Source organism: Macrobrachium rosenbergii, chromosome 22 (assembly GCF_040412425.1).
Source record: "Macrobrachium rosenbergii isolate ZJJX-2024 chromosome 22, ASM4041242v1, whole genome shotgun sequence".
NCBI lineage: Eukaryota > Metazoa > Arthropoda > Malacostraca > Decapoda > Palaemonidae > Macrobrachium > Macrobrachium rosenbergii.
Window position 1 is genome coordinate 48,213,391 of NC_089762.1, and position 7,500 is coordinate 48,220,890.

The following is a 7,500-nucleotide window of genomic DNA, read 5'->3' on the forward strand; positions in this document are numbered from 1 at the left end:
CTTCTCTGCCATTCCCAGAATTCATTATCCAACTCCCTTGCGCCAACAACAGAAAATCCTCCTTCAGAAGATGATCTCGTTTCCACATCACGTCGAACTTAGGAGCAGAGGCGAGCTGGAATAATGAGGGGAAAACAACAAACAACGTGAGCTGACGAGCCGAGCTGTGAGAAGGTGAGAGGAGGTAGGTTACCGGGTGGGGTGCTATGAGTGAATCGAGTCCCTACGCCTGCATAACAGCTTCCCAGAAGAAGAACAACAACAACAACTCCGCAGGGGGGTAGTAGCCGCCAGTGCACCTCATGCAAGCCTTTTCGTTCCTTTTACTGTACCTCCTTTCATATTCTCTTTCTTCCATCTTATTTTCCACCCTCCAATACCAATTGATGCCAGTGCAACTGAGAGGTTTTTCTCCTGTTAAACCTTTCAAACTTTTTAACTGCCAATTTCCGTTTCAGCGCTGAATTGGCCCCATAGGTCCCAGTGCTTGGCCTTTGGCCTAAATTCTATATATTCAATTCAATTCAAGAAGAAGAAGAAACTCTTTCCTCAGCCGGTTCTGATGGATGAGATATTCCAGCAATGGAGACACATTACGGCTTCTTTCTGTTAAGAAATTGATCGTGTTCCAGGTGCGCTTCTCTCTCTCTCTCTCTCTCTCTCTCTCTCTCTCTCTCTCTCTCTCTCTCTCCTTGTCTTTCTTTCAAAAAACGTACTGATATATCAGTTCTCGAAGTAGCTGGAAACTGATGATGTTCCAGGTGCACTTGTTTTCCCCGCTCTCTCTCTCTCTCTCTCTCTCTCTCTCTCTCTCTCTCTCTCTCTCTCTGGGACAATGAGTGTAAAATTAAACCTATCATATACAGTACAATACACAAGTTCTAGTTCTGTCGCCGTTTAACATTCATATCAAGCCAGTTAGAAGAGAAGTTTCTTCGACGCAATCGAGTTTTCTGTACAGCCGCTACAGCGTATAATCAAGGCCACCGAAAATAGATCGATCTTTTGGTGGTCTCGGTATTTTGTTGTATGAGCCGCGACCCGAAACTTTAACCAAGGCCTGGTGGTGGCCTGTCTTATACAGTTACCAGAAGCACGATCATGTCTGACTTTAACCTTAAATAAAATAAAAAACCGCTCAGGCTAGAGGGCTGCAAATTGGTATGTTTGACGATTGGAGGGTGGATGATCAACATACCAATTTGCAGCCCTCTAGCCTCTGTAGTTTTTAAGGTATGAGGGCGGAGAGAAAAAGTGCGGACAGAAATAAGTGCGGACGGACAGGCAAAGCCGGCACAATAGTTTTCTTTTAGAGAAAACTAAAAAGATGTGGTTACAATCTTGCAGTAAAAAAAAATGAGAGAAAGTCAATGGGAAATGAAATGGCTGACGCTTCAGGATATATTCTGTTGCCTGGTGATGTTCAAAACATAAGTTACAAGTCACTGAAGCAGGTGTCGGCGTTTTAGCCTTTTTATGATGTGGGGATTGCGGCGTGAAACCTTTTCTTGAAGTGGGGATTTCACCGTGGTACCTTTTTATGAAATGGGGATTTCACTGTGGAACCTTTTTGTGAAATGGGGATGGCGGTTTGAAACCTTTTATGAAATGGGGATTTCATTGTGGAACCTTTTTGTGAAATGGGGATTGCAGCGTGAAACCTCTTTATGAAATGGGGATTTCATTGTGGAACCTTTTTATGAAATGAGGATTTCATTGTGGAACCTTTTTATGAAATGGGGATTGCAGAGTGAAACCTTTTTATGAAATGGGGATTTCACCGTGGAACCTATTTATGAAATGGGGATTGCAGAGTGAAACCTTTTTATGAAATGGGGATTTCATTGTGGAACCTTTTTGTAAAATGGGGATTGCAGCGTGAAACCTTTTTATGAAATGGGGATTTCACTGAAATGAAATGGGATTTCATTGTGGAACCTTTTATGAAATGGAACCTTTTTATGAAATGGGGATTGCAGCGTGAAACCTTTTTATGACATGGGGATTTCACTGTGGAACCTTTTCATAAAAAGGGGATTTCTCTTCACACACACGAACAGAAGAAACACCCCCCAGGCAATCAGATCTTGCTAAAGCTCTCATGCGTCGAACGGACAAGATCATTTGGCTCTGGGAACACAAGGGAATGTAGAGTACCTGATTTCAACGGCATGAGAGATAAAGTGACGAAATGTATATTAAAATAGTTGGGAATAAGTAAGTGCTATCTGAACTACAGTGGTTACTTTGCAAGTGGCACTTAACAGCCATACGGAACGCGAGCAACAAGTGTCTCACGGCAAACTTGAGAGAGAGAGAGAGAGAGAGAGAGAGAGAGAGAGAGAGAGAGAGAGAGAGAGAGAGAGAGAGATCCACGCTAAGCATGTGAGTGATATCTCACGTTGGGGCGAAGCTGATAAAACATATCTGCAACAACATCTATATTAAAAATCATAACTTTTATGAGGAAGTATTAATAATCTCTTTCTACAACATCACATCTTCTGAAAGAAAAAGTTAAAATTAAATGAAAAACGCCAAAAGGAAAGATTAAAACAAATAAAAAAAAAGATGACTCCTTCTACAACTCCAGCTGCCAAAAAAAAAAATAAAAAAGCGAAACGAATATTTAAGCGTGAACGGAAAGGTCGAAGGTCAATCACACAGAATTCCCCAATCAAAAAAAGAAGGTTCTTTCCTTCACTCTTCTCCGTGGAAGATGGAGCCTTCACTGCCATCAGTGAAGGGTAATGATCGATGAAGGCCGCAAGAATGACGCTAAAAAAAGGGGGGGAGGGGATGGACCATTTTCCACCTTTTATCCGCTTATTTCGTTCCTTTAAAAATAAATGTGGTACATAATTCACACGCTATGAGCATTCAAGCCCGCCCGTTCAATCTGATTAAATTACTTACATTTCCAATGTTTTAAATTTTCAACGTTTTATTTTTTAATGCTTTTAACTCTCTTCCTTTCCCCTTTCGTGTTGTCGAGAGTTTTACCTAATTGAATATTTTCTCATTCTTCTGATTCTTTTTCTTCATGAAAGATTTTCAAATTTGTTAAATTCCTTTAAAATATGTCAGCTTGTTCCACGTGAATGATTATCACCCCTGGAATAATAATTATATTATATATATATATATATATATATATATATATATATATATATATATATATATATATATATATATATACTGTATATATATATATATATATATATATATATATATATATATATATATATAATTTCAACAATACCATTTTAATTCAACACGAATTGTCTGCATACTTTGAATTACAAATTATATACTGTACAGTATATAATGGGTAATTCACTGTATAGTGTAAAATAATCATCTACTACATCTCCTGACATAAGCTTGGCCTGAGAGAGAATGAAAAAGTAGGAAGTCATTAAATATTCCACCGGATATTTCTAATGATGAAAATACGTTTACCAATCCGCGTCTTTTATTTTTCTAGGTCACTGATTCATCTACTTCCTTTCGGAGGCGTCGCATTACAGAGGAACGTCGAAGCTCCGAAGCTTTTTCTCTGAATGTATTCTTCAGAAAAGAAACTGTAATCAGGGGAATTCGAAGATGTCTGGATTGAGTTGGAAAAGTTCTTTTCTATATTTTTGTCTCGCTGATTGTAATGTTTTTTCCAAGAACTTTTTTTTTTTAGCAGATACGACGGATTGCGTATTCCTCAGAAAAAAAACATGTCATCATTAAATTCGAAGATGTCTAGACTGTGTTCGAGAAGACCCTTTTATATTTTTGTCTATTTGGTTGTATTTTTTTCAATTGTACTTTTTCAAAATATTTGAGGAATGGCGACGATCACATGGTAGAGGAGTCGAGACTTTGGGATTTGAATATGATCCACGTATTCACTACGAATTAAAACGAGTAAAAAAATGCGCCGAGGCTTTCTTCAGCGCAATCGAGTTTTCTGTACAGCCGCTACAGCGTATAATCAAGGCCATCGAAAATAGATCTATCTTTCGGTGGTCTCGGTATAATTCTATATCAGCCGCGGCCCATGAAACTTTAACCACTACCCGGTGATGGCCTATCCTGTATCGTTGCCAGAAGCACGTTTATGGCTAACTTTAACCTTAAATGAAATAAAAACTACTGAGGCTAGAGGGCTGCAATTTTTGGTAGGTTTGATGATTTGATGGTGGATGATCAACATACCGATTTGCAGCCCTCTAGCCTCAGTAGGTTTTAAGATCTGAGGACGGACAGAAAAACTGCGGACAAAATGAAGAGCGGACGGGCTGACAAAGTCGCCATAATAGTTTTCTTTTGCAGAAAACTAAAAAAAAAAAAAAAAAGACATCAAATTGACGCACAAACATATTGCCTATTTTGAAAGACCCATTAAGTAAAAATATCTGTGTACGACTGATGTCAAAAGGTGGAATGTTCATCAGGCCAAAATGACATCGTCAAACGTGACATGTAGCTGAGGCAAAAATCAATATCAGTCGTTCCTTATTAACATCCGTCTTATCTCTCTCTCTCTCTCTCTCTCTCTCTCTCTCTCTCTCTCTCTCTCTCTCCCTCTCAGCGTTTGTTTTTTACATGAAACAGTTGGAATATATATCCTAAAACCCTATTGCCTTGTGTTTACAGAATCTCTCTCTCTCTCTCTCTCTCTCTCTCTCTCTCTCTCTCTCTCTCTCTCTCTCTATCAGCGTTGGCTTTTTACGTGAAACAGTAGGAAAATATCAATCATAAAAACTACTGCCTAGTGTTTAAAGAATTCTCTCTCTCTCTCTCTCTCTCTCTCTCTCTCTCTCTCTCTCTCGTTTACTTTTTTCATGAAAGAAGTAGGAATATAGAAGTAGGAATATACATCATAAAATCCTACTACCTAGTGTTTAAAGAACTCTCTCTCTCTCTCTCTTTCAGCTTTCAAGTAAATGACCAACGTTCAGTCAATAAATTGGACGAGGAAGGAACGACTTGGGTGCGTTCCCTAAAAGTCCATTACGGCCCTGTTGGGGACCAGAGGTGTATTAAGTACCTGCTTGTGAGAGAGAGAGAGAGAGAGAGAGAGAGAGAGAGAGAGAGAGAGAGAGAGAGAGAGAGAGAGAGTGAGAGGGAATTCTTTAAACACTAGGCAGTAGTTTTTTATGGTGTATATATTCCTACTGTTCTGTTTCATGTAAAAAGCCAACGAGAGAGAGAGAGAGAGAGAGAGAGAGAGAGAGAGAGAGAGAGAGAGAGAGAGAGAGAGAGAGAGAGAGAATTCTTTTAAACGCTAGGGCAGTAGTTTTTATGGTATATATATCCTACTGTTGTTTCATGTAAAAAGCCAACGAGAGAGAGAGAGAGAGAGAGAGAGAGAGAGAGAGAGAGAGAGAGAGAGAGAGAGAGGACTTCGATGTGGTATTCCTGAACTCTCTCTCTCTCTCTCTCTCTCTCTCTCTCTCTCTCTCTCTCTCTCTTAACCTTTCCCAGAAAATACAGAGTTGTTATCTCGCTGAGAAAGAAGAGAGGAAAAATCTGTTTCACATTAACGAATTGAAAAAAACTTAGCTGCTCCCACGAGTGCTTCGGAGAGAGAGAGAGAGAGAGAGAGAGAGAGAGAGAGAGAGAGAGAGAGAGTCGTTCTATACAATAGCGAAGACAAGTTCCGCCCCCCACCCCGAAAAAAAAAAAAGTCATACACGCCCTATCTGGGCGGTGGTAATTGGATAGCATAGGCCGGTGCGGTAGGATGGGAGGATTCCCAACTGGATGACGAAGGGGAGGAGGAGGAGGAGGAGGAGGAGGAGGAGGTGGTAACGAGCACTCATTATTGTGCCAAAGCATTTTTTACCTCACTTATCACGCATGAAAATACAACACTTATCTCCAGTCAGTTACTATTTGGAAATTCAAAAGTTTTGTACCGGATTATCTGCTAATGCTGCAGTTATTAGTTAGTTATTATTAGTTATTAGGAACTGGATTCTCTGCCACTGCTGCAGTTATTAGCTAAATGTTATTATCAGTTATTGGGTTCTCTACCATTGCTGCAATTATTAGTCAGTTATTGGACTGTCTGCCACTAAACCAGTTGTTAGTAAGTTATTATATATAGTTATTAGTTATTTGGAGTGACAGAGAATCAAGTAATTAATAACTACTAATTGCAGCAGAAGTAGAGACACCAATAACTAATAATACCTAATTGATAATTTTTGAGAATCCAATAACTAATAACTAATAGTTGCAGCCTCAAAAATTATCAATTAGTTATTATTAGTTATTGGTCTCTCTACCACTGCTGGAATTTAAAGCTGTTAATTACTGGAATCTCTTGTCACTCCAAAAAATTATCAGTTAGTTACTATTAGGTACTAGTTATTGGATCCTACACCACCTCTGCAATTATTGGTTAGTTATCGGATTCTCTACCACTAGAGAGCAATTAATCATTAATTTTTTATTTGTTATATTTATGGACGAAAACCCCAATACAAGAGTCGAATACAGCAACAAACATAACTTCGATATAAATACATAAACGATACAGATTGTCATGTAACCATAAGGGATGTTTCATATTTCATCCCACGCCAATTAAGGAAATGGCTATTCAATAACATCAGGCCACTGTAACGTCGCCATCAAGGCAGACAAATACAAAATTTAATCACGGATTACAGCAGCGGGGCTACAGTAACTGGTTGCTGTATTAATTACTGCGCCGGCTGAGTCACAACCGGTCAATTAAAAGCTTTCATGCCAAATGACTGCTTCAAAGGGATATAATATGGCTTTCATCGTGCTGTTCGCCTGTGTCAGAAGATTATATGCATGTTTGTGTGTATATATATACACAGTATAAGTATAATATATATATATATATATATATATATATATATATATATATATATATATATATATATAATGTAGAAATAATCAACACACAATCACGTGTGGAACAGAAATAAATTTCTGACTCACATCAGGATCAAACCTATAGGTCTAGTGGGCAGCGCCCTTGCCTTTCAATTGAAGGACCTGGGTTCGATCCTGATGTGAGTCAGAAATTTATGTATATAATGTATATAAATATATATGTATATATATATTTATTTATATACATTTTTATATGTATTTTATATATATATATATATATATATATATATATATATATATATATATATATATACTGTGTATATGTAAAGATACTACATATTTATATATAGTATATTTATATTTAGAATATATATACGTGTGTTTGTCATATACATTTGTCCATGTACACAAACCACACACCAAAACTGAAACGAGCAGCGTGAAAAAGACATTTTTGCCAATATCTCTATTTACTTTAACCTCTCCTACATTTACTCGCCTAATTGATTTGAACAGCATTTTCCCTCCGCTCGTTTGTTCAACGGCAGCCAAAAATGCAATTACTCATTACGACATTTCAAAGGTGAAAAACATTTCGCTTTCAATTACAGACCCTTGTGGGAATTTGCT

General features: G+C 38.0%; 1 protein-coding gene across 2 annotated transcripts in view; it reads left to right on the top strand.

The window, feature by feature from the left end:
- Window positions 1-7,500, top strand: part of LOC136850851 (uncharacterized protein DKFZp434B061-like) — a 168,360-nt gene that overhangs the window by 110,655 nt on the left and 50,205 nt on the right. The gene's annotated exons all lie outside the window — the stretch shown is intronic.